This window comes from Muntiacus reevesi, chromosome 2 (assembly GCF_963930625.1).
Source record: "Muntiacus reevesi chromosome 2, mMunRee1.1, whole genome shotgun sequence".
NCBI classification, from domain to species: Eukaryota; Metazoa; Chordata; class Mammalia; order Artiodactyla; family Cervidae; genus Muntiacus; species Muntiacus reevesi.
In genome coordinates, this window is record NC_089250.1 from 204,064,441 (window position 1) to 204,092,027 (window position 27,587).

At 51.7% G+C, this 27,587-nt stretch overlaps 1 protein-coding gene across 1 annotated transcript in view; it reads left to right on the plus strand.

The window, feature by feature from the left end:
- Positions 1–4,500: 4,500 nt before the first annotated feature.
- SBK1 (SH3 domain binding kinase 1) overlaps positions 4,501–27,587 on the plus strand; it is a 53,665-nt gene continuing 30,578 nt past the window's right edge. The window contains exon 1 of the mRNA XM_065924550.1: positions 4,501–5,320. The gene's annotated coding sequence lies outside the window, so the exon portion shown is untranslated. The remainder of the gene's footprint in view (positions 5,321–27,587) is intronic.

A 27,587-nucleotide genomic window follows, 5' to 3' on the forward strand; every position in this document is an offset into this window, starting at 1 on the left:
CAGGGCCTCTCCAAGGTGGACACATTTCAAGCCTCTTTCCTTTCTCTTCTTCTTTTTTAAAATGTTTACTTATTTGGCTGTGTCGGGTCCTAGCTGCAGCACATGGGATCTTGCACTGCAGTGTACAGACTCTAGTTGTGGAGCACTGACTTCAGTAGCTGCAGCTTACAGGCTTAGTTGCCCCGAAACACATGAGATCTTCCCCGACCAGAGACTGAACTGTGTCCCCTGCATCGTCCGGAAGACTCTTAACCACTGGAACACCAGGGAAGTTCCAGGACTCTTTCTTTTTTGGAGGCATTTCCTGGAAGCATTCAGAAATGCCAAAAACAGTATAATGAAGACCACAGTGTATCATAAATGTTTATGTGTGTGTGTACTCACTCAATCGTGTCCGACTCTTTGTAACCCCCATGGACTAGCCCGCCAGGCTCCTCTGTCCATGGAATTTTCCAGGCATGAGTACTCGAGTGGGTTGCCATTTCCTCCTCCAGGAGATCTTCCTGATCCAGGGATCCAACTCGCATCTCTTATGAATCCTGCATTAGCAGGCAGATTCTTTGCCACCAGCGCCGTCTGGGAAACCCATCATAAATGTTTACACTTGCCTAATTAACACACACGCAAATAGAGTGCAAGACAGATATTCCACTCACAAGACAATGACAGGATTCATAAAGGACACTGACTCAGGGATAACCCATGAGGTCAGGGGAGGGTGTAATCTGAGATGGGACAAGCTCTTAATGTTCCATAAATGTTCTTGGTCATCAACCCCATCAGAAAATTGTCATGCCTGAATATATAACTGCATCTAGAAACCATAGTAAAAGCTTACATTTAAGTCTCTTCAGAAGCCTGGGCCAGACTCCCCCACGCCTGAGACAGTTCTGTGAGTGGAGCCTGAGCCCAGGAGGCTGGCTGGGGCTGACCCTACGTGCCAAGGGTTGCAGGCCTGACTCCAGTTCCCCAGAGCTGGGGGGGCTGCCCCCAATGATGCATTTTTGGCCCATAAGTCTGGTGCCAGGGCAGTCCCTCTTGGAGGGAGTTGAATGGCTGAAATGTGGTGCTCAGACTCTTCCCAGGATGCCCGGGGCATTTTGGAGATGCCTGATGACTAATCTCTCTCCAGACTGGAGTCAGCGGGGCAGGTGGGACCCAGAGTCTCAGGCTCCTGAGAACTGGGTCTGAGCCTCCATCCCCCACCCTCAGCCCAAGAGCCAGACCCAGCCACCCAAACAGGAGACAGACAGAGCTTCACAGCCACTGAGAATTAAAACCTATTGATTTTCCCCATTAGCTAGAGAAGGCCATCAGAGTGCATTAAAACCAGGCAAAGCACCAGCATCATGAATAATTAACATCCACAAATGACAATCCCAGGGAGCCCAGGGGAGGGGGAAGGGGCACCCAGAGGCCTGGGGCACCTGACCCCTTATGACTCCCACCCCCCGGGAGGCCTGGCCTGGCCTGGCCTGACCTCCCCTCCTCTCCTCCTCCTCCATGAATCTCTACTAGTCCTCCTGTCCCCTCTCATTTCCTGTCTCAAAGAAACGTCAGGTCTCCAAGGCAAGCAAGCTATGAAGACAGAGCACTGAGACGAGAGTCAGGTCTGTCCAACTCTGTCGTGTCACTGTGTGACCTCGGGGGAGTCTGCCCCTTTCTGGGCTCGTTCCTCTGGCTAAGTCTATAGATCTGTGTTTCCATAGAGGGGGACAGTGATTGGCCCAAAGCATATGTGTAAAGCAGGTCTGTAAACAGAGCCCGTACTAGGACCTGCGGCCTCTAATCATCCTCGCCCCCAGTCCAGCCTATAGGGTACCTTTATGCAAATCCAAAAAAAAAGTTCACTCCCAGTCCAATCACTGGATTGACCAGTTGGATAATGACACCTGTTTGGGTGGACCAATTAGATGAAAGTGTGCCCTCTGAACAGGCCAGTTCAAAAGAGATCCAAGTGGACTGATTTTTTTTATCTTTTTTTTTTTTTTAATATTTATTTATTTGGTTCCACGGTGTCTTAGTTGCAGTACCTGGGAACCTTCGTTCTTCTTTGCAGAACGCAGGATCCTTAGTTGTGGCATGTGGACTCTTAGTTGCAGCATGTGGGATCTAGTTTCCTGACTAGGGATCGAACCCTGGCCCCCTGCATTGGGAGCTCAGAGTCTCAGCCATTGAACCACCAGGGAGATCCCTGGACTAACTTTTTAAAAGACCTTCTTCAGGCTGACCAATAAGAAACAGGAACTCTTTTGAGTGGACCAATGAGAAAAAGGTGCCCTCCCCCAATGTGGTCACAGTTTTAAAGGTGCAAGGCTTGGCAGAGCAAGAGGTAGGGCTGGATGTCAGCCCCCACTCACCGTCTACTGGGGAGCCCTGTGCAGAGTGTGTAGCCTAAACAACTGTATGTGGGGGCTGTGTCCCCTGCTCCACCTTTTCTGGGCCAGGGAGACCCAGATCTGTCCTCCCAGCCAGCGGAATTCAGTTCACTGAATTGATGTTTCCTTCTAAGCTTCTCCATGTCCCACGCACCTCCTCAACCCCTCTGCTGGCCCAGGTCCCCCGCTTCCATCCTCCTCCTACCCAGCCTTCCTCCCCAGAGCCCCAGGAGAAGCAATTCGGGAATGAATACCTCCTACATCTCTGACCGTGCCTGCATCTTCTTCCTGCATTGCAAGGCACCATGCATCCTCCCCCCACCCCCACTTTTTTTTTCCTTAAAGATTTATTTATTTATTTTTGGCTAGGCAGGGTCTTTGTTGCTACACATGGACTTTCTCTAGTTGCAATGAGGGGGGTTACTCTCTAGTTGCAGCGAGCAGGCTTCTCATTGTGGTGGCTTGTCTCGTTGCGGAGTGCGGGCTTCAGCACTTACGGCACACAGGCTCGGTAGTCGTGGCGCTTGAGCTTAAGTTGCTCCACAGAATATGTGATCTCCCCAGACCAGGGATCGAATCCATGTCTCCAGCACTGGCAGATGGATTCTCAACCGCTGGACCACCAGGAAAGCCCTGTGCATCCTTTCATGAGTCTTTGCAGGAGCTCTGCCCTCTCTGCTGGTGAGGCCCCACCTCTTGAGCCCCTGGGGAAACTATTCATGCTCAAACTCAGCTTAAAGACCTTCTCTGCTCCTCACTCTCTTCCTTAAACATACCAGCTAGTTCTTGGCTCTGAGCCTTCGCACCTGCTGACCCCTCTTCCCAGACCAGTTCTCCCTCCAGATATTCCACTGTCTCCTCTTCCTGCCGGTCACACCTCTGGGAGGTGTGAGGTGTGGGAGATCTGCCCTGAACACCCTATCCAACCACCTCCCTGTTAGTCTCCCTCACCTCTCCCTGTTTTATTTTTTTCATAACCCTTTTCACAAGCTGAATTTATTTCTCCTTTGTTTATTGGTGATTCCAGGGCTACAGTGAATGGCTATGCATGTTGTAAGTTACAGAGGAGGTAAGTGGGGCTAAAGGCCACCTTGCGATCCATGTTACAAGCTGGGTGCTGGGGAGAGGGGTAGGGGGTGTGGGAGAGGCTGCACCTGCCCAGCGGGAGCGCCTTTCCTAATTCACACACTGCCAGGCCACCAGGCATACAAATTTCAGCCCCAGTGGTTTCCAGCTGTGACAGGCAAGCCCAGCAGGACAGGCGGTGTCTGCTGTCTCCATCGCTGTCTGTCCAGTGCTCCGCACACTGCCTGGCATGTAGCCAGTGCTCAATAAGCATTTTCCTTCATTTTTTAAAAATATGTATTTATTTGGCTGCAATGGGCTGCAGCTTGTGAACTCTTAGTTGTGGCCTGTGGTTTCAGTTCCCTGACCTGGAAATGAACCTGGACCCCCAGCATTGGGAACGTGGAGTCTTAGCCACTGGACCACCAGGGAGTTCCTGCAATAAACATTTTTCAAGCAAACAAGCTCTACTCAGATTCCTCCACTCCCATCCACTCCTTACACTCTTCAGCAGAATACACCATGCATGTGGTCCATCTCTGGGGCTCTGTATGGTTCATCCCACACAGGTGATCCCACAGGAAGCCAGTAACAAAACTGGCCCCAGACTTGGTGATGGTAATTGTTTATTAAGAGAATGCCAAGGGGCCCCAGGAGTGGGCTGTGTAAATGATGGAGTCCTGGGGATGCTCCCTAAAACTCAGTGCCCTGCCCATGCCAGGGACCCCGCCCTGAGCCCCCAGTTTAATCCAGCTTCCTGGAGGTGCATGTGGTGGGGTCAGGTGGCCAAGGCATTCTGATCGAAATCCAGATGCCGAGCGCTGCACAGTCACTCGTGGGCAGGAGGTGGCATCGGAGGGTCCCATGGGGGGATGGGGGGGCCAGGCCAGGCTTTTGCGCGGGCAGATCTCAGGCGCCGCCTTCCCTCCGCTCCCTGTGGCCATCCGCCCACTGGCCTCCCAGCTCCGGCAGGGAAGGAGTTAACCTCCCGGCTTCTCAGCGTGAATGTGGAGCTATTAATACCCACAGCCAAGCCGGTGTGCCAGAGCAGCCGCCGCTGGAGGAGTCGGAGGAGCCCTGAGCCCAGGGAGCTCCAGTCCGAGCTGGCACGGGAGCCAGGAGTCCAGGGACCAGAACTTTTCTCGTGGACAGCGTGGGCACCGTGCCAGCCTCATCTGGTCCTCGCCCACCTTCCAGCTTCAGGTCCTGACCCTCCCTTCCGGAGGCCACCCATGCCACCCACCCCACGGGGGAGAACAAACTTTCTTGGGGAAACCACCTCCACCGCCTGTACTGGCCAGCTGGGAAGGAGCAGACAGCCGGACAACCAGATGAACAGATGGACAGGGCATCTGTGAGCCCGTCCTCCGGGTCGTGCCTCTGACCGGCTGCAGCGGAGCGGGCAGCCGAGGAGCCTCCGGCGCCACCAGGGGCGGCGAGGGGCCCTGCTGGACTTTTGTCCACCAGCCAGCTGCCTCTGAGTCCAGGCGGCTGGGAGCTGCTTCCGAGGGCCCGGCCCTGGGGCTGGAAGGTCCGTGGGGTCAGGACAGCCGATCCCATCAGACAGAGCCACGGGCTCTCCCGCTCACCGAGGCGACGGGTAACCTGAGCGAAAAAGCACAGGTGGCAGGTGGGCAAGCGCAGGCGCGGGGTCCCGAGGCCAACAGACTACTGACCCTGGAGCACGCTGGCTCGGGGAGCCCGGCCCAGGCGAGGGACGATGCTGTCGAGGCCGCCACCGGCCACCCCTGCCCCGTCCTGGAGCTGCCTCCGGCCTGGCCCCTGCGCTGTGGAAAGGAGGATGTGCCAGCCTTCTGCTTCATATGTTTTCACAGGGAGGAGGAGGAGGAGCTGCTGGAAGAGGTCCCACTGCAGAGGTCAGTGGCCGAGGTGGGCAGTGGGTGGGCCAGGTGAGGGCACAGGACTTGGGAAGGGGCCCCTTGGGGCCTGGGGATCCTGCTTCTGAGTTCCTCTGTCTACTGCTTACCAGCTCCCGCCCCCTCCCTGTGTCAGACTCCCAGATCTCTCACCAGGGTATCCCCACAGCCTCCTCGCTGCCTCTCCCATCCTGCCCCCACAGTGACCCTCCTGTCCTTTCCCTCTGTGGTCATGCCCCCTCTGCTCAGCGTCCTCCATGACTCCCGGCTCCCACACAATGAAGTCAACACTCAGCTGGACATTCAAGGCCTGTGAGATCAGATCGGCCCCACCCACCTCATCTTCTCTCTACTCTCCTGTATTCACCCTCTGTGAAACCCTGCCCAGACTTGCCTTCCCCTCCGTCCCCTCCTTCCAAATGCAGCTGCCATACCTCCTCCTCCAGGAAGCCCTCCAGGAAGCCCCTGCCCCATCCTGAGCTGAGAGTCACCTTTCCTCCCTACACTGCACTGGCACTTTTTAGCGTTAGGTTTTTGTTGAATTAATGAGTGGAAATGTCTTCATGTGCGTACACATGCATGTGTGTGTGTCTGTATAAAAGAACGGGGGGAGGTGATAGAAGGTTTGTGTGTCTAGGTGATTGGGTATTTGGGGGTGAGTGTGTGTGATTGTGCGTGTGTGTACATGTTTGTGGCAGTGGGTATGGGTTCTATGCACTCCAGGTGGTGGGTGGGGTGTGCACTGGGCCCAGGTGGGTGAGGGGTTCATGTCTCTTTGGCCACCTCTCCCCACCCCCACCTTCAGGGAAACCCAGGCTCCAGCCAAGTGCATTTCCCAAGCTGTGACCACAGGCTCCAGGAATAGATGGAACATCTGTAGGGGAGACAGGGGTCACCTCTGCTCCAGCCCAGCCTGCCCACGCCTCCATCACCACCTGAGTCAGCACTGCCCTGGGTGGGGAGACAGGCAGGCTCAGTGCCAGCCCAGGGGTGCCCTCCGGGCCCCTGGCAGGAGGGCGGGGGTATGGGCTCCTGCAGCCTGGGACAGGTTCCTCCCTGAATCTCACTGGTGGACCTGGGTGGGTCATTTGTCTTCCATGGACCTCTGTCTTCTCATTTGTGAAACAGTGGGCTGCTCTGAGCATGGTGGTCAGTTCATCATTCAGCGGTGATTGGCACTCACAGCACCAGGGTCCCAGCACTCTTGGGGTCCAGCCTGCTAGGAGAGACCTCGAGCACACGGATCAGCCTGGCAGTGAGGGGTGCTGGTTGGGCAAGACTGCACTGTACTCAGGGAGTGAGGGGGAGAGACTGACCACCCCTGCCCGCAGGAACCCGGGGAGCCCCTGCAGGTCTGTCTTAAAGGACAGGTCCTCTTCCAGGTACAGGCTGAAGTTTTTTTTTTTTTTAACTTTTTATTTTGTATTGGAGTATAGCCAGTTAACAAAATTGTAATCGTTTCTGATGGACAGCAAAGGGACTCAACCGTATGCATGCATTCTCCCCCAACACCCTTCCCATCCAGGCTGCCACATACCACTGAGCAAATTCCCTGTGCTACACAGTAGGTCCTTGTTGGTTATCCATTCTAAATATAGCAGTGTGTACCTGACCTCCCTGAACTCCCTAACTATCCCTTCCACCCATCCTTCCCTCAACCCCAGCAACCATGAGATCGTTCTCTACATCTGTGAGTCTAGGAGTGAAGTTAAGGAAAGGCCATTCCAGGCAGCGGGGATGGAGAGAGAGCAAAGACGTGGTGACACGAGGAAAAACCGTGGGCGTGGCGGGCATGGGGCTGGCAGGGTCTGCAGGGGTCAGGCCACCAGGGGTCTTGCCTGCTGAGCCCAGGAGTTGATCCATAGGTGATGGAGCGAGCTGTGGGGAGGGCATTGAAGCAAAATGGAACGAGTTAGGTGATTCAGTGAGACCACAGGTGTGGAAATGCTTCCCAAACAAAACAATGGACTCCTGAGAGCGTCACTGTTTGCATAATAGGAACTCAAAATGCTTGTTGAATGATTGAATGAATGGATGGATGGGTGTGATGTGGGAAGATGGAACATCAGAATCACTGAGCTGATTGTTAAAAAATACACACTCCCAGGCTCTGCCCTGGAGACTTTGTGGCCTCACGTCTCAGAGGGGATGAATATGTAATTCTAATCAGCCCCCCACTAGGTGGGGCTTCCCTGGTGGCTCAATGGTAAAGAATCCACCTGATCAAGACCTGGGTTCTATCCCTGGGTCGGGAAGATCCCCTGGAGAAAGAAAAGGCAACCCACCCCAGTGTTCTTGCCTGGAGAATCCCAGGGATGGGGTCGAACAGAGTCGGACACGACTGAAGTGACTTAGCAGTAGCAGCAGAATAAGATAGGGATGGGATCTAGGGTCAGGTAGCTATGAGATCCTGCCCTCTTCCCTCATCCCCCCATCTTCCTCCTCTGACTCTGGGGACTCCTCCTGTAGGGCATCCCCCTCGGCCTCTTGTCCTGGCAGTGTGGTGACCTGCACTGGCAGAACCTGTCCCCTTTCCAGCTGGTGGGCGCTAGCCCTTTAAGATCTGGAGAGGGGATACCACCGGGCTGGGCAAAGACAGTGACCACAGGTGCCAGGTGGTGAAGCTAAAAATACTGAGTGATGTGGACGCTCAGGCTGCAGGAGCCAGGCAGTGCTTGTGGGTAGTGTTGGCGGGGGGAAGTTCTGGAGTGTTTCTTTCCTATTGGAGGAGGGGCAGTGAGCAGTGAGGTTTGGTGGAGTCACCTTGGGGGTTTAGAGGAGCCTGCTCCCCACCCCCACCACTCTCAGCCTTTCTCCAGCCCGTGGAAGGCACCAGGTTTCACTCCCAATTTTGCTGCGTGTTTAGCCGCCCCAGGGCGTGCTAATTCTGCAGCATCCTGCTTCTCTGGGATGCCGGGGAAGTCCTTTCTTCTCTTTGAGCCTCTGTAAAATTAAAGAACTGCTGGGGCGCTTTTAGGGACAGAGAAGCAAGAAGGGATGTAGGGAAACCAGTTCCCTCATTTGTGGATTCAACAAAGATTCCCCAAGGCCTCCCAGGGACTAGAAGCTGAGGCCAAAGAGAACACAAATCAGGCATTTCCCTGGAAGAGCCAGAGAACACACACTGGAACAATGGCTTGCAGTGCTGTCATTGAGGTGTGAACTCCGTTTCTGTTTGGGGCTGAAGTGAGAAACCGCCCCCACCAAGAATTCATCTGCATTTAATGAGAACTTGTCAACAAAAGCATCACCCACCAGCCATCTCCATTTGATGTCTGATGCTGTGATTCAGGTGAGGCTCTGCTGATGAGCCTGGAACCGCATGCGCTTCAAAGGGCAGAACCTCCCAGGCTGCTCATGGAAGGTCCAGAGAGGGCTGGGCAGGGGTGGGGGGAGACTCTGCTCCACTCAGTCTTTTGGGGACCCAGGCTCCGCCCACCTGTGATGCTGTCATCACCCAGGGCTTTAGAATCCACAGGATTCTCTGTTTCCATGCGCAGCCGAAGGAGAAGGGTGGAGATCACATGGAAGGGTTTTCCAAACCAAAGCTGCAAGCGGCCTACTTCACTCCTGCGCACGCTATGTGGCCAGGGCAGCTAATTGCAAGAGAAACTCGGAAACACAGTCCTGTTGTGAAGATGATATGCTTGGTATACATGGAAGCACTTGGCACAGAAGAGGTGCCCAGCGTGTTCATGCGGAGATTCTGCAGACTTCACTGAGCACCCTCAGTAGAGTAGCCCTAGAAACTGGACAGAGAAAATATCTCTCATTGCTGTCATTGGATTTTTTTTTTTTTTTTGGTTCTGCAGTGCAGCACGCAGGATCTTAGTTCCCTGATGAGGGATCGAATTCATGCCCCTTGCTTTGGGAGCATGGCGTCTTAACCACTGGACCACCAGGGAATTCCCTCTCATTGAGCTTTTATCAAAGCGGGAGTCAAACCAAACACAAGTAAACAAACAAATACAATCATCCACGTTCAAAACCCACTGATGGGACTTCCCTGGTGGTGGTTCAGTGATGAAGAATTCGCCTTGCAATGCAGCGCACATGGGTTCAATCCTTGGTCAATCCTTGGACAGGGAACTAAGATCCCACACGCCGCCTGGCAACTAAGCCTGGGTGCCACAGGTACTGAGTCCATGCACCGCAAGCAAACACCCCACACGACACAGAGAGGATCCCGTGTTCTTCAGCTAAGACCCAATGTAGCCAAATAAATAAACAAATACTATCCATTTAAAAGAAAGATACTGCTAAGGAAATTACCAGAGGCATGGTAGGCAGACACCCACTTGGCATAAGGGGAGGGGAGGTAGGGACAATTCATCTGAGACCTCAAGAAAGAGAAGGAGCCGAGCAGAGTTGGGGGAGAAGTATTCCTAGCGAATAGGGAGTGCAAAGGCCCAGAGGCAGGTTAGAGTTTGGGGAATGTGAGAAAATACTAGGTCAGTATAAGAGGGCAGGTAAGTGATGGGGAGAGAGATATGGGCAATGAGGGGAGACGGGAATGGGCTGGATCACACAGGCCTTATGGGCCTTCATGAGGAGGATGGATTTTATTCTGGCATAAAATGCAACTGGAAAAGCTTCGGAGGCTTTTAAGTAGGGGGAAGTGGTAAAAGTTGATGGACATCTTAAGCGATCCCTTGGGCTCCTCTGGGGAGAATCCATGGCAGCCAGGCCAGAGCAGACACCAGAAACCAGTGTGGAGGTCATGGCGGTGATGGAGGGGGGCCATGGTGTTGGCCTGGACCAAGGTGTCCCTAGGACATGGGGGGAATAGATACTTTCTAGATATATTTAGGAGACAGAATTTGCTGATGAGTTAAAAGAAGGGAATTAAGGATGAATCTGAGATTTCTAGGTTAGATAAATGTGTGGATGAGGGGACGGCTCGAGTGCAGGAAGAGATATATATAGTGGGAAATTCAGGAATTCAGCCATGGAGGTTTTCAATCTAAAAGCACATGAGACACCCAAGTGTGATGTCAAAAGAGGACTTGGTACTAACAGACTGAAGCTCAAAGTGGGAGCCTGTGGGCCACCTAGGAGATATCAGAGACTTTGGCCTGGAGGTGGCTTTGAAAGCCAGGAGGTCACACTGCAGAGACAGAGGAGAGGCCCCAGGATGGAGCCTCGAGGAACACTACCAATGTGAGGTCACGTGGAGGAGATGCTAACAGGGGTGGAAGAGAAATAAAGTAGGAGGAAAACCAGGAGCGTGGGTAGTCATGGAAACCAAGAGACGAGTGTCTCAAGGCAGAGAGAGAGAGGTGGACAACTGGCTTCAAAGATGCCGAACAGCCAAGGAAAAGGAGAATAGATTGAGCAGCACAGAAATAGAAAGTGACCTGGATAATTACAATTCATGGCGGGGTGGAGACAGGAGCAGGGGTGAGTGGAGACTTCCGGTTAAACATGGTGGATTGAATACACACATTTAAGTTCTCTGTGTCCTGAAACCCCATGAAAAAGAAACGAGTGGGTTTTATTCTTTTCTTTTCCATTATGGTTTATTACAAGATATTGAATATAGTTCCCTGTGCTATGCATCAGTACCTTGTTGCTTATCTATTTAATATATGGTAATGTGTATCATGGAGAAGGCAATGGCACCCCACTCCAGTACTCTAGCCTGGAAAATCCCATGGATGGAGCAGCCTGGTAGGCTGCAGTCCATGGGGTCTCACAGAGTCGGACACGACTGAAGCAACTTAGCAGCAGCAGTAGCAGCGATAGGTATCAATTAATCCCAGACTGCTAATTTATCCCTCCCCCCTCCTTTCCTCTTTGTTAACCACAAGTTTGTTTTCTATGTAGTCTGTTTCTGTTTTGCAAATAAATTCGTTTGTATCATATTTTAGATTTCACATATGTGATATCATCTAATACTTGTCTTTGTCTGACTTACTTCATTTAGTATGATAATCTCTAGAACCTGCCATTTTCCTGCAAATAGCATTATTTCATTTTTACGGCTGAATACTATCCCACTGTGCATATATACCACATTTTAGTTATCCATTCATCTGTCCATGGACATCGAGATTGTTTCCACATCATGGCTATTGTAAATAGCGCTTCTACGAACATTGGGGGTGCATGTATCTTTTCAAACTAGGGTTTTCTCTGGATATATGGCCCAGAAGTGGGAGTGTAGGGTTGTAAGGCAACTCTAGTTTTAGCTTTTTAAGGAACCTCCATACTGCTGTCTATAGTGGCTGCATCGATTACCTTCCCACCGACAGTGTAAGAGGCCCTTTTCTCCACATGAGTGGGTTTTAAGGTGCATTTATTCGTCTTTTGTTGCCACCAATACAAACTACTGCAAACTTAGTTGTTTCAAACCAAATTGATTATCTTACTGACTATATGTCAGAAATCCAACACAGGTATCCCTAGGCTAAAGTCAAGATGTTGACAGGGCTGCTCTTGGGAACTCTTCCTGGAAGAACTTTCTGGAAGTTCCAGGGGAAAATCCACCCCCTTATCTTTTCCAAGGTGCCACCTTCCAGAGGGCCCCTCCTTCCAAAAAGGCAGCATCTCTCTGGCCTTGCTTCCCTCACCATCTTTCTTGGACCACAGCTGGGAAAGGTTCTCTGCTTTTAATGTTGCATGCTATTATCTTGGGCTCACCTGAACAAGCCAGGATTATCTTCCCATCTCAAGGTCCTTAACCTTACTCACACCTGCAAAGCCTCTTTCTGTCACCTAAGGTAACATACTCCCAGGTTCTGGGGATGATGACATAGACATTAATGGAATTAGGTGGGGCATTATTCTGCCTCCCACAGCATGAATCAGCAAGAACTTATACAGTGAAAAAGTAGACAAGAGCAACACGACATTGGAATCTAGAAAACAGATGAACACGGTGAGGGATATAACAGTCTGGTGACAAGTGAACCCTAAATTGGGCATGAGAAAGAAAGACAAGGGGCCCCACAGTTTCCACCACAAAACCTCAAAAGGCCCTAGTGTTAATGGGCTAAGTACCTCTGGAAGGGGGAGTAAAGCTAGGGCCAAAACCAGGATTGGTCTAAGAAGGGCTTTAATGCTCAGATTTCTTTCTCTGCTCAGCTCTGCGGGGCAGCTGCCCCTCCTCCACCCTGACAAAGACTGAAGGCTTATTCCCCAGAGAGGATAAAACACGGGGTCTGTGAACTGGAGGACAGGGCACCATGAGGATAAGGAGGAATTCTATGCTCTACTGGAGGGATTATTTGAATATCTGCATCTCAAATGTGGGGTGGCCTGCCCCTGACCCCATCACCTGGAATGTCCTTCCCCCCTTGGCTCCCAGCGCAGTGAAATCTGGTCCAGACTCTCCAGGCAGAACACGGCAGAGTTCACTCCCTTCAGCTTCTGAATATATTGACGATGGGTATTTTGTTCCTGCTGGTCTCTTATTTCCTGTTTTAGCTTTCTTCTCTCCCTGCGTGCATGAGAAATTGCTTCAGTCACGTCCAACTCTGTGAGACGCTGTGGACCGTAGCCCGCCAGGCTCCTCTGTCCATGGAGTTCTCCAGTCATGAAGACGGAGTGGGTTGCCATGCCCTCCTCCAAGGGGTCCTCCCAACCCAAGGATCACACCTGTGTCTCTTATGTCTCCTACACTGGCAGGCTGGTTCTTTACCACTAATGCCAGCGGAGAGCTCCCCCCAAAAAACTACTACTACTATACTCAGAGATTTAGGAATATATACTGTAACTATGAAATGAAAACTAGATGCTATTTTGAAAGAAAACGAACCTCCGAGGATGAACAAAACAAAAAAGTTCTTAAAATTTAAGAATATTATAGCAATGGGAGTTTGGGGTTAGCAGAAGCAAACTACTATACATAGAATGGATAAACTACAGGTCCTACTCTACAGAACAGGGAACTATCTTCAATATCCTGTGGTGAGTCAGAATGAAAAAGAGCATATATTATACATGTATATATGTACATATATGTATGTGTAACTGAATAACTTTGCTGCACAGCAGAAATTAACACAACATTATAAATCAACTATACTTCAATTTTTACAAAAAGGATATCATCGCAGAGTTCAGTTCAGATCAGTTCAGTCACTCAGTCATGGCCGACTCTTTGCGACCCCATGGACTACAGCACACCAGGCTTCCCTGTCCATCACCAACTCCCAGGGCCTCCTCAAACTCATGTCCATCATGTCGGTAATGCCATCCAATCATCTCATCCTCTGTCATCCCCGTCTCCTCCTGCCTTCAATCTTTCCCAGCATCAGGGTCTTTTCCAATGAGTCAGTTCTTCACATCAGGTGGCCAAAGTAATGGAGTTTCAGTTTCAGGATCAGTCCTTCCAGTGAATATTCGGGACTGGTTTCCTTTAGAATTGACTGATTTCCGTCAATCCCAAAAGAAATCGTAGCAGAAATGGAAAACATTTAAAAGATTTAGGACAGGGATTCCCTGGTGGCTCAGTGGTGAATCCGTCTGCCAATGCAGGAGACACAGGTTCGATCCCTGGTCCAGGAAGACCCCATGCGCCACAACTACTGAGACTGTGCTCTAGAGCCCAGGAACTGTAACTACCGAGCCCACAAGCAGCAACCACTGAAGGCCAAGCTCTGCAACAAGAGAAGCCACCGCAATAAGAAGCCCACGCACAGAAATGAAGACCCAGTGCAGCTGAAAGAAAGAAAGAAAAAGAAAGGGAATGAACAGCCCGTTAAAGAAGGGGGCAAAAGATGATATACAGACATCAACTAAGCATATAAAGGATGCTCAACATCAGATGTCACCAGGAAATAGCAAATTAAAACCACAGTGAGATACCTCTACACACTGATTCAAAATATTGACAACTACGAATGCTGGTGAGGATGTGGAGCAACAGGAACTCTCGTTCATTGCTGTGAGAACTCCAAAATGATAGTCACTTTGGAAGACAGTCTGGCAGTTTCTTACAAAGCTAAACATAGTCTTAGCATATGATCCAACAATAGCGTTCCTTGGTACTCACCCAAATGAGTTGAAAACGTATGTCTGAACAAAACCCTGCACATGGATGTTTATAGCAGCTCTTTTTCATAATTGCCTGAAAACTTGGGAGCATCTAAAACGTCCTTCAACAGGCAAATAGATGAACAAACTATGATATACCCACACAACGGAATATTATTTGGTGATAAAAATTAGCCATGAAGCCACAAAAAGACATACAAGAACCTTAAATGCATATGGCTAGGTGAAAGAAGCCTGGGCTTCCCTGGTGGCTCAGTGGTAAAGAATCTGCCTGCCGATGCAGGAGATGGGGGTTCAATTCCTGGGTCAGGAAGGTCCCCTGGAGAAGGAAATGGCAATTTATTCAGTATTCTCGCCTGGGAAATCCCATGGGCAGAGAAGCTACAGTCCATGGGGTTGCAAAGAGTCAGACATGACTCAGTGACTAAACAACCGCCACCACGTGGTGAAAGAAGCCAGTCTGAAAAGGCTATGAGCTGTGTGCCTCCAACTCTGTGACATTCTGAAAAAGTCAGCACTAGAGACAGTAAGAAGATCAGTGGTTGCCAGGGGCTGGTGTGGAGGGGGGAGTGAGTAGGTGGAGACCGAGGATTTTTAGAGCAGTGAAGCTGTTCTGTGTGATACTGTAACGATGGGTCCGTGACCCCATCCATCTGTCAAAACCCATAGACTGCACAACATAGGGAGCCCTCATGTAAACTATGGAGTTTAGTTAATATTAGTTTATCAGTACTGGTTCATCCATGGTAACAAGCTCACCACACGAATGCAAAATGCTGATCATCGGGGAAAATGCGGGGGGTGGGGGTGGGGGGAATACACGAAAACTCTCTGTACTTTGTGCTCAGTTGTTCTATAAATCTAAAACCAAAACAGAAAATCTATCACAAAAAGGAGACAGGGGGAAAGAAATCATAGTATTCCACAGAAAATTGTGTTTCCACACTATGTAAATACTACCAATCTTTTTTTTTTTTTCCCCTTTTGGCTGTGTGCCAAAGTTCCCCAACCAGGGATTGAACCTATGTCCCCTGTAGTGGAAGCACAGAGCCCTAACCACTGAACCACCAGGGAAGTCCCGAACTCTATCAATCTTTTTTTTTTAATTTTATTTATTTATGTATGGGCGTACTGGGTCTTCGTTGCCACATGAGGGCTTTCTCTAGTCGTGGCAAGTGTGGGCTTCTCTCTAGATGCCAAGTGCGGGCTTCTCATTAAGGCGGCTTCTCTGGTTGTGGTGCACAGACTTTACAGCACGGGCTTAGACATTGCGGCACGCGGCCTTTATTGCCCCGCGGCACGCGGGGTCTTCCTGCACCAAGAATCGAACCTATGTCCTCTGCATCTGCAGGTGGATTCTTAACCACTGGACCACCAAGAAAGTCCCACCAGCACTACCAATCTTATCAATATTATGATGCAACTGTACCCGGAGGGCAGGAGACAGGAAGTGGAGGGAATGGACTTCGGAGAGCTCCATCTTCATCTTCCAGCATGGGAAGTGGAGATGAAAAGCACAACCTAAAACATGCTACGCGGGAAACATAGGAATGAAAATTACTAATAATCAGCTAAAAGAATGGAAATGATTGTCCTAAAGCAGTGGGAAATGGGGGCTGCCCGTGTTTCCTGATAGAAAGGGATGGAGACGTGTGGTGGAGGAATACCAGAGCCTGGGTGCTGGGGGGATGATTCTGGAGAAGGGTGGTGCTGGAGGGGAATCCTGAAGAATCCAGGGCCCAAGGGAGGGGTTGGCCCCAGGAGAAGGGCCGCGCCCCCCCCCTCCACTGAAGCTGATGGAAGAAGTGAGGAGTGAGGGGCTGGGTGGGTTTGCGCTTTGATAAAGGGAGTCACTAAAACTGCATCCGATCCACCTGTATTCTCAGTGAAATGGGAGCCATGGTTTGAGAAAAGAGGAGAAGGTGGGAGAACCTTGCCGCTCAGAGGAGGATGCAGGGGCCAAAACCATCAGCACCCCCGGGGGGCTGGTTAGACATGCAGAAGCTCAGGCCTCACCGAGATCCCTAAGAGATGCACAGGCAAATTAAAATCTGAGAAGGTCTGCTCAGAGAGAATGGGGAAGGGCCACTGGCAGGCATACGGGGGTTGTGGGGCGGCAGCGAGTGCCCCCTGGAGACCATGAAGGGAAACTCTCTACTTGTTGGTGGGGGAGCCTCGGACCAGTGGGGGCTTGTGCGGTGCAGGCAGAAAAGTGTCGGTTGGCATTTTGCCAGGCAGGTTCTCCAACAGGAAAGCTGGGCACAGCGGGGTGGGGGTGGGGGTGCTAGGGAGCAGCCATGGTGATGGTGTGCAGAGCCCAAGCAAGGCACCGTGGACCATCACGGCAGAAGGGGGCTGATGGGCGGTGACAAAGGGATGGGGGCCGTGGACTGGTGGCCTCGATGGGGTCAAAAAACTGCTGCTTATGGGTACCAGATGAAGAGGACGGAGAGGGGGAAACAGAGGAAGGTGATCAACACAGAGATCTCAGAGCGGTGGACTGTGAGCCTCAGAGGTGGAAGGGAGCAGAGAGGGTTAAAGGTGACAGAAAAGGCCAGAGAACCGAGAGGCTGTAGACTGCCTGAGATCTCCAAACTCCATCTGAGGTTTGAACTTCGAAGGTCTAGTGATGGTGAGAGAAGAGGCTGGTTCCTTTGCTCTGGGTGTGGCTTTTGAAAGCTCAGGACTTTGGAAAGCTCCCAGGCAGACTAGAGTGCGCAGCAGAGTTTGAGAACCACGAGTGTGGATAAGGAGACCCAGGTTCTGACAGAGAGAAAGGCACAGGAGAGTAACCGGAAGGCTCCCTGGGGCCGGCATCGCTGATGGAGCCTGATCAGGGGGAAAGGGCAAGTCGGGTAGGGGCCGCGTATGGCAGGTGAGAAGATGGAGATGTTGTTGTGGTCTTCCCGCTGGAGAACTAAATACTGAATGTGTGTGCGCGCCCGTGCGTGCGTGCAGGCGTGTGAGACAGACAGAGACCCCGAGACAGAGCGAGTCCGGCGGCCGGCGAGCCCCTCGTCTGTCCTGCACTGCGGCGGGTCGGCCACTAGATGGAGCGCCGCGCCCGCACATGCCGGGACGGCCCCCCTAGTTCTGTCCGTCCGTGATGCTTCGGTCTTGTTCTGACAGATTTTATGTCCAAGTTCAGATTCTGCAGGTACATACCCCTGGGTTTAACTCCAGGTCCCGCTACTTTCAGGCCGTGTGACCTTAGCCAGTTACCCGACCGTTCTGTGACCCAGTTTCGTCCTCCGTATAGCTGTAACTCTGACCCGAGACGGTTCAGAGGATGAATGAGGTCAGGCATGTGAAGCGCTGCACTACATTCGGGGATGGCTAACCCAATCCGACAGTGCAGGAGGTTCTGCCACCGCCTCTGTCTCTCTCTGCTTCTCCTGCAGCCCCTCAGCCCAGCCCTGCCCAGCCCAGATGCAGAGGGAGAAATAGAGGTCGACTTCTGGAATGTTCCAGAGCAGAGGCGGGGGTAAGGGTGGCCTGTAAGGCAGGGACAAGCCTGGGCGCCTCCCTTTCCTGCTCAGTCCTGCTGGTTCTCTTGTTTGGGAGTGGACCTTATCCTGTGGCTCATTCCTGACCATGGTCTTGTCCTTCTGACCCCAGGCCTTCCCCTGCTCCTCCAGGCACCCTGGGGACCAGCAGTTGCCCTTGCCTGGCAACCGTATCATCCTTGAGAAATGTCACTGTCTGGTGGCCCCCAAGGGCTCAGAGGGGGTGCTCCATCCTAACCGCCCCAGTCCTTCCAGGATCCCGCCCAGACCAGCCAAGAGCTGACCTATGAGGCCACACCTCGGGGAGAAGTGTCTTCATGTGTCTGCGTTCCCAGGCTGGCTGAGGCCGCTGGCGTGGGGGTCGTGGTGTGTAGAAGACCCACAGAAGCAGTTCTCCTTTGCCTTATCCTCGGTCCCTCAGAGGGGGTCTAACCTGCCTTACTTCTTTTTATCAATCATTTGCCAACATTTTAAAAATCAGGGAAAAAAAATTTTTTTTTAAATCAGAGCAGTACTCCTTAGGATCCAGGTTTCTAACTTCTCTTGGAAAATTAGAAGCTCTGAAAAACCTGAGTTCACATTCTTACGTGACAGCGATGGGCCACAGGGGAGGGAGGCCACCACTCTGATGGGCTAGGGCTCTCCAGCTCACCACTGTCCCCCACCCAGGTCATGTACCCCATTCACAGTCCCTCCCTGGGGACTCAGCGTCTCAGTCTGTGACTCCATGAAAGGAGAACTATGCCTGAGAGGCTCATGTACCTTGTCCATGTTGCAGCCGCTGGCCCCAGGCAGGCAGAAATGCAGAGGTAGAGGGGTAGGGTCCCAGAAATGAGAGCAGACCTTCAGGGGCAAGGAATCCAGGGGCTAGAGAGCTGGTTGGTGTCCTCAGCTGTTGGTGGAATTTCACGGTTCAAAGGCTGAGGGCAAACCACACACACACACACACACACACACACACACACACACACACCACCCCACTGTCCAATCTGTCAGCAGATCCTGTCACTTCTCATCACTTCTGTTCCTACTACCTGATCCCCTGCTATCTCGTTTCACTTGGCTGGGTACCGTAGCCTCCTCACTTCCCTTCTTGTGCCGCCAGAGGGAGCCCTGTTAAAACCTATAATCCACCTCCTCCCTCCTCTGCTCAAAACCCTCCAAGGACTGCCGCTGCTCTCAGAGTCAAAGGCAAAGGCTTACTGTGGCCCTGGATGAACTGTCCCCATCACCTCTCAGCTCCTCCCAGGCTCCATCAGCCTCATTGTTCCTGAGCATCCCAAGCATACACTCTGGCCTCAGGGCCTTTGCACTGGCTCTTCCCTCTGCCTGGCCCACTTGTACCTGCCTGCCTGCCCTCATTTCAGCATGGCTCCCTTCCTCTCTCACCTCCTTCAAGTTTCTGCTCAAGAGGAACCTTCTCTGTGAGGACCTCTCTGCTTTATTTCTTCCCTGCCTTAATCCCTTGAAGTACCATCCTTTATTCACGTACCCTGTCTGTTGTCTTCTTCCCTCACTACAGTATTGAGGGCAGTGATTTTTCTCTGTTTTGCTCACTGAAAATTTTGCCTAGTACATAGGAGGCACTTGATAATATTTGGTAATTGAATGGATGAATGAATAAATATGTGAAATGAGGGCAGTAACAATACCAGTAAGCAGAGTGGCTGTGAGAACTCAGTCAATATGTATCACACAGGGCCCCAAACTTGGGCTCTGGTGCTCTGTGGTTGGTATCTTAGAATTTCTTTTTTCTTTTCTTTTTCTGTCTGTGCCATGTAGCTTGTGGGATCTTAGTGCCCCAACCAGGGATTGAACCCACGCCCTCAGGTTAGTACAGAGTCCTAACCACCGGACTGCCAAGGTATTCCCAGCAGCTTGCCATTCTTCATTATATCATCTTTGAAGTGTAAGTGAAATCTGAGTAACAGTGGCACATGCAAAAGTTCTCTGGCGGTTCAGTGAGTGGTTAAGCCTCTGTGCTTCTAATGCAGGGGGCACAGGTTCAATCCCTGGTTGGAGAACTACAGTCTTGCATGCCACAGTCAAGGTTGATGTGCTTGGTCTGGCAGCGGCCTGGATTCCAGGAAGATTCCGCGTAAGGTGTGCATCAAGGGGCCCCAGGCATCCGTGATGCCCAAGGCAGCCTCGTGTTCAATAGCAAATATAGAACACCATGGCAGGCAGAGAGGAAGGCTTGGGTAGGAAGGAAAAGCTTCTCTCCTGCTTTCTAAACAAGAACCCTCCCATCCTGTAGCTGGCCTTTGTGTCAAGGACACACACGTCACAAACAGTAGGTTTTCCAGCCACGGGCACTGTTGCTGTTGTTACTCAATGCCCCACGATCAGAGGGAAACAGTGCCCAGCAAGAGAAAGCCCCCAGACTCCCAGGCCAGCTGCTGCTGTGAGCAATGGGCGGAGGACAAACCATGCCCCGTCCTCTCAGCCTCAGTTGCCGCATCTGTGAGCTGGGAGAGCATCAGGCAGGTTTCCCTCTGAAACCCGGGGGACTTGTGGGTGGCAGTCATGGTTCCCGATCAGGGGTTGCCGTAGCTGCTCTGCTAGGAGCCTGGTCGGGGCTCATTTTCAGCCTCCATCTCTGAAATGTTCGAACCGGGGATAGAGCTTTAACCCCTGAGGAATGGGTGACAGTGGACCAGGTTTTCGATGGGGACTTCAACCCAAGCATCAGTAGCATACATGGCCCGTAGCTTCAGGAGGTGGCCGCAGACCCTGATGGTCAGTACGGACCTTGGTAGTGGCCTCAGCACAGTGGAGGCTGCAGATCTGGTGAAAAGGGGAGGTGCCCAGCGCTTTGCCCACTGCCCTGTGTCCTGCCTAAGCCCCCATCTCTCTGGAGCCACTAGGATTGGAGCCATTCTGCCGGATCCACTTAATTAGCCAAGCTCATTAATTCCCACAGGCTTCTCCTCCCCACCTAATTAACTGACTTAATTAGGGCTTGCATGCCTGGCTCCGCCCAGCCCCCCCTCCCTGCTGCAACGCTGCCCACCTCCTTGAGGGCCCTGGCATAGCCCATCCTCTCAGCCACTCAGGACTGGGAACTGCTGGGGGCGGGGCTGGCCCCCCCCAGCACTCAGGCCTCCGCCCAGGGTCCCTCCCTCTGGTCGGACCAGCCCAGTGCCTCTCCCAGGCTGCAGTCCAGGAGCAAAGGATTGGAAATTTGAGAGTGAGAGGTGGGTGGGGAGAGGGATGCAGGTGAGATCAGCGGGATCAGGTGAGAGGAGGCTAGGATGGTGGGGACTGGAGGGGCTGGGCAGCCTGGACTCCAGAGCCGGCCTGGGTTCGAGCCCCAGCTAGCATCTCAGCCTCGGCGACCTCTCCCCTCCCTGCGTCTCAGATACAAAATGATCACTCACCCACACAGTAAGTATATTATGAGGTTTAAAGGAGTTCATATGTTTAAAATGCTTCAAATCTGGCCAAATCTGTGTTTGTTAAATAAGTAGGAGGGGTTGGAGGAGGGGAGGGGACAGCAGAAGGGGCCATCCCCAGGGGTCAGGGAGACCCCCTACCCAACCGCCAGGCAGGCTTGGGGTGCAGGCAGTAGACTGGGTCTGGGAACTGCAAGCAGGGGCTGCCAGCTGGGAGGGACCCTTGGCCTCTTGTTATTGTTCAGTCGCCAAGTCACGTCCGATTCTTTGCGACCCCATGGACTGCAGCACGCCAGGCCTCTCTGTCCCTCACTATCTCCCAGAGTTTGCCCAAGTTCATGTCCATTGAATCAGTGATGCCATCCAACCATCTCATTCTCTGTAGCCCCTTTCTCCTCCTGCCCTCAGTCTAGTGAAACCCTTGGCCTGGGAGAGGTTAAGAGGACCAGGAGCAAGAAGGGCACAGGGCGGGGTGTCCGGTCCTACCCCAGGGGGCGGGAGAGGCTGGCCTTGTTAGCGCAGGACTGCCACGGTCATGCCCCAGTTTCTCCATCTGGGGAAGGTCTAGCCTTCTGGAAGCACCTGGCACACCCTCGATGCTTGATAAATGTCTAGAGACTCATCCCTTAGCAGTGAGGTGACATGAAAAGATGCTCAATGGCCTTCACCTCCCTGGGGCCCAGAGCAGAGAAAGCGGGCTGAGCAGGCAGCAGGCAGGATGCAGGTTAGACCTGAGCAGGCAGGATGCAGATTAGACCTGAGGTGGGACTTCCAAGGTTGAGGAGTACAAGATCCAGAAGGTGTGAAGGAGAAAACGTGTGTCTGAGCTGCTGAGCGGGCTCCAGGGGAGAGATGGGCAGTCATCAAGGATCAGAAGGGAGTGAGATGAGGCCCTGAACACTGGCGTGGTCCTTTACCCACTTAGCTCAGACTCTGACATTTATTGGTGTAATTATTATAGAGATTCCCACCCCTACCCCCCACCCCACCCCCTGCCACCGGACTGAAAGCGTCTGAAAGCAAGGATTGTCTGTTTAGCCCACCTTTTTATCCTGGTACCCTTTTACAGTTGTTGTTACTTAGTCACTCAGTCTGACTCTTTTGCAACCCCATGGACTATAGCCCACCAGGCTCCTCTGTCCATGGTATTTCCCAGGCAAGAATACTGGAGTGGGTTGCCATTCCCTTCTCCAGGAGATCTTCCCAACCCAGGGACTGAACCCGGGTCTCCTTCATTGCAGGTGGATTCTTTACCCCTGAGTCATCAGGGAAGCCCCCTTTATGCAGTAGGTGCCCATGAATAAGTGTGAATATATGAATGCATGCATGCATGCAGGAACCCAGAGGTTCCTGATGCTTAGAGGGAAGGGGGCCTTATGGCAGCCCACGCTTCCACCCTGCATGCTCAGCTGTGACCCCCCAGCTCCTCACATGACCCCCAAGAACAACTACCTTAAGGAGGCAGGAGCTGGAACTCCCAGGATTCCAAACTCCTGATCCTGGACACACTGAGGTCCCTCTGAGAATCTCCGCAGACGTCCTGGGAGGCTGAGCAGATGGTGATTATGGCAGACAGAGGGGAGAATTTTCATTTACACCTGTATCCTTAAACACTTTAGAAACCCCCATTTACATGCACTGTAAAGAGCTTGGGGGTGTAAGTGACAGAGACCCAATGCCAACTGACTTCAGCATGAAAGGGACTTTATCAGGTTACAAGACTGAAAAGTCCAGAGACTTCAGGCATGGCTGGATCCAGGAGCTCAAATGATGGCATGCAGCTTCTGACACTCTTCATCTCTTGACTGCTTTCTGCTACCTTGGCTTCTTCCTCTGGGAGGTTCTTCTTGGTGGGAGCAACTCCAGGCTGACATCCCACCCTCTTTCAGTGCAATAGTGGATTCTGGCACATCAGCCTGGTGTGGGTCACAGACCCATCTCAGAAACAATCACTGGGGCCAGGGGGCTGGCATATGCTACTTGATGGGTGCTAGGGTCACAAGCCCACCCCTAGAGCCGAAGAGGTAAGCCCCACCTTCAGAACCCCTAGTGAGTAGGGAAAGGTATGTCAAGGAATGTGCATCCCCAAAGGAAAATTGGGGTCCTATTGCTAAAAATGAGGGACAGATGATACTGGGTACCAGAATTCCACTCCAGTTGGAATAGGTGGGCTTCAAGCCAGTCTCAGGGCCTTGTTCTAAACGCTGGTTATTTGTGGCAAACATTGTCCCTTCTCTGCCCGTATCTCCTTGGAATGCACGCATGCTCATGCTTAGTCACGTCTGAGTCTTTGTGACCCCATGGAATGTAGCCTGACAAACTTCTCTGTCTATGGGATTTTCCAGGCAAGAATACTGGAGTGGGTTGCCATTTCCTTCTCCAAGGGATCTTCCTGACCCAGGGATCAAACCCAGGTCTCCTGCATTGGCAGGCAGATTTTACCACCATGCCACCTGGGAAACCCCATATCTCCTTGGGCCCCCTCCCCATTTCTACTCGCACACATCTTCACCTCTCTTCCTGAGCACCTTCTCTGTTCCAGTTTGCTCTGCCCACGTCTGCAGCAGAGTCTGCACCCCCCCACCCAGCAGCTCGCACCAATGACTGACACGTGCTGGGATATCGTACATGTTCAGAGTATGTCCATGCATGTTCTACACTATCTCTGAGAACTCTCCAGTGGGTTCACCTCTAATTGCTCACAGTGGTAATTTGTCACTGCCTTCCTGTCTCTTTTCTCTACCCCTCTACCTGGGATCACCTGCAAAAAAAAAAAACTGATCTCAAATTCCTGGCTCAGGGTCTGTTTCTAGGAAACCCAAACTAGGACATCATCAAAGCCAGTCCCCCAGGGGTGTGTACCAGACCGCACTGGCTTCCTTCAGAATGTCTACTCCTGAGGCAGGAGCAGGGATTGAAAGGGCTCTGAGTAGCCTCTGCTCCGAGGATGCTCCTTGGTCCCCATGCAGTAAGTGTGACAGGGGAGGGGCAAAGACCTATCAGATCCTCAGGTCACAACCTCCAGGGAAGCAGCCACATCCAGCTCTGAGGGGCCTGAGTGTCCTGATCTCCTGTGAGCAGTAGGGACAGGTATCAGGGGCCCAGGAGCCAAATGTATTGGGTTGTCCAAGATGTTCATTCGAGCTTTTCTGTAACCCGAACGAACTTCTTAGCCATCTCAATACTACCCATTCCCATGAGCCTCAGAGATCGAGTTGTTGTTGTTATTCAATTGCCAAGTTGTTTGTGACTCTTCACTACCTCCATGGACTGTAGTACACCAGGCTTCTCTGTCCCTCACCATCTCCTGCCCAAGTTCATGTCTATTGAGTTGGTGATGCCATCCAACCATCTCATTCTCTGTCACTCTCTTCTGCCTTCAGAGAGCAAGAGATTAGATCATTTCAGATAGCTCTTAGACCTGACTTTAGAAAACAGAATCCCCTAGTGAAAAGGTTCTTTTTTCCCTCTCTCTCTTTTTCTCTCTCTCTTAAAAAAAAACAAAAAACAAAACATTTATTTGGCTGCACCAGGTCTTAGCTGCAGAGTGTGGGATCTTTAGTTGCAGCATGGGGGATCTAGTTTCCTGACCAGGGATTGAACCCAGGCCCCCAGCATTGGGAGCTCAGAGTCCCAGCCACTGAACCCCCAGGGAAGTCCCTTTCCTCTCTTTTATCCAGATCCCATTTAAAAGCATTCCCAGTTAGTAATTTTTATTTTGAAAAAAAAGAAAAGGAAAACAGAGAAAAGGGTAACCTCGTGCCTATCCATAACTAGAATCAATGGTAACATTTTATTGTATTTGTGTCAGATGTTTTGAACAAAGAAAGACTAAAATATGACAGAAAAATGTGAATTTCCGTGATTTGCCCCGGCCCCAGTCCCATTTCCTGGATTCCATCCCTAAGGGGCAACCACAGATGTCTTCTCAAATCCTCTGGCATGCTTTCAGCTGCAAGGGACAGAATTCCCTTCAAAGCAGCTCCAAGTACAACTCAGCAGCTCGGCGATGTCATAAAAAGCGAGTTCTCTCCTCTCTGTGCTTCCCATCATCCTCGGCCTCCTGCTGGCCACCATCACAGAGTTGTATTTCCACCAGGGATGTGCGGAGCCCGTCAGGACTGTTACTGAACACCATGTTCTCACTTCAGAATGTATTCTCCAAAAAGGTGATGAGGGATTCAAAGATTCATGGCCTCCAGCTGCCGTATGTCCTGCACTGCCTCGCCGCCTTCTCTCTGATCCATCGTGGCTTCTGGTGGATTCATGGTTTTCCTTATCAGCTACAAATTGACTTGTGTCTCCCAGTGGCCCAGAATGTTCCCATTCCTGGCTGTGAGCAACTTCGGTACGCACATGCTCAGTTGCTAAGTCGTGTCCAACTCTGTGAGACCCCATGGACTACAGCCGGCCAGGCTCCTCTCTCTGTGGGACTTCCAAGGCAAGAATACTGGAACACTGGTTGCCATTTGCTTCTTCAGGGGATCTCTCCGACCCAGGGATTGAATCTGTGTCTCCTGCGTTGGCAGCCGATGCTTTACCACTGAGTCACCAAGGAAGCCCCAGAGGCTTCTGGACCTTTGCCTAAAATGCCATTGTCTTCAGCATCCTAAGCCTGATCAGCTCTGAGCTACTCAGCCACTAATGCCACAGGGTCCCTGATCACGCTGCATGAGCCAGTTGCCACCAGCAAGGTCCTGGACTTGATGGTGGCCATCCAGGAGAGGAGGTTGTCTCTGCACAAGCCGGTCGTAATGCAGATCAACAAGCCAGGAATGTCCTCTCCCTATCATGACTGGGGCCAGATGCAATAAGGAACACCACAGAACACAGACTACAAGGGCCATGATTGTTCCACTGATGGAGATGATCGATATGGCCAAGACAGCGTCCCAACAGAGCCCTTTCAGTACAGCTCATAAAGTTATCCAAACTCATACAGTTTGAAACACAATATCGTGTCCCACACTGCAGGCAGATTCTTTATGATCTGAGCCACAAAGACCCTCCTTCTTCTAGAAGACCAGGATTCTATTTCGATTTCTCTGTTTCCCGCAATGGTAACAGGAACTTCTGACACATCGTTAAAATGCAGCCAATGGGAAAGTGCATAAATCATCAGAAGTCCCAAAGCTCCTGGTCTCACTTGCCTCCCTGCAAGGAGATCAGCAAGTGCCCACCTGGGAGAATGAGGACATGTCAGCCCTGGAGAGGGATATGGGCAAGGAAATCTAAATGGAGATCTCTGTTTTCCAGTGTTTTTTCTATGTCGCTATGGAGGTCACAGTCAAACTTTACTTTGTGTTCAAATCACCCCCATCAGACTTCCTGGTGATCCTGTGGTGAAGAATCCATCTCAAAATGCAGGGGACACTGGTTTGATCCTGGGTCCCGGAAGATCTCACACGCTTCAGAGCCACTAAACCTTCATGCCCTAGAGCCTGTGCTCCATAAAAGAAGATACCGCAATGAGAAGCCCTCTCGCAGCAATGAAGAGTAGCCCCCACTCACCTCAACTAAAGAAAGCCTGAGCGCAACAACAAAGACCCAGTGCAGCCAAAAATAAAATAAATAAATGAAAACCACAGCCATCAAGACCCTCTCTTGCAAAGGCAGCATTTGCTGGGGATACAAAACTGTGAGCCGGCCAGGGTGGGTTGTCTCTGAATGTCAAAAAATGTTTGCAGCATTCAAACAGATGCTCTAGTTCTTCTCTTCAGATACACTGCATTGGTTCGGCCTTCCAAGAAGTGAGCCAAGATGGGGTCAGATGTGCAAGGGATTTACAATATGGGGGTGTGTGTGTGTGGAATGCTTGAGAAGGAACATACAGAAGGAGCCAGAAGAGGCTGGGAGAACCATCAGACTGCAAGACAGCTATTTAGCAAAGAGAAAGAAGGAAGGAATAGGGGATAGGAAGAGTCTTCAACTGCAGGGCAAGGTTAAGGAAGTTCCCACAAAGCCAGTGGAGAGTCCTTGATCTCAAGTCGCCCATCAGAGAAGCCTTGTGTCTCCCAGGAATTAGATGTTTTAGAGTCCCTGCCGCACTCAGTCATTGGCTGGGATGGGCTAGAGGGGATCAAAGGCACCTCCTGTGTGAACTCTGCAGACCCCACGACCACTGCCCCCAGAGTCAACAGCCCGCAGTCAGAGCTCTGGGTGGTGCATTTCCAGAACTGCCCCATCCCACCCCTTGTGCCACAGGGCTCTTCCGTGGGTGCCATGAGCCTCTCTTTCCAAGCAGAAACTTTCAAGAGGGAGAATAGTGGAACGAACTACAGCTCCCCTCCCCTCTGCTGCCCTTGACCTGAGGACGTAAGTGGTACTCATCTCCCCCACCACCATCCATTCTCAATTATCCGAACA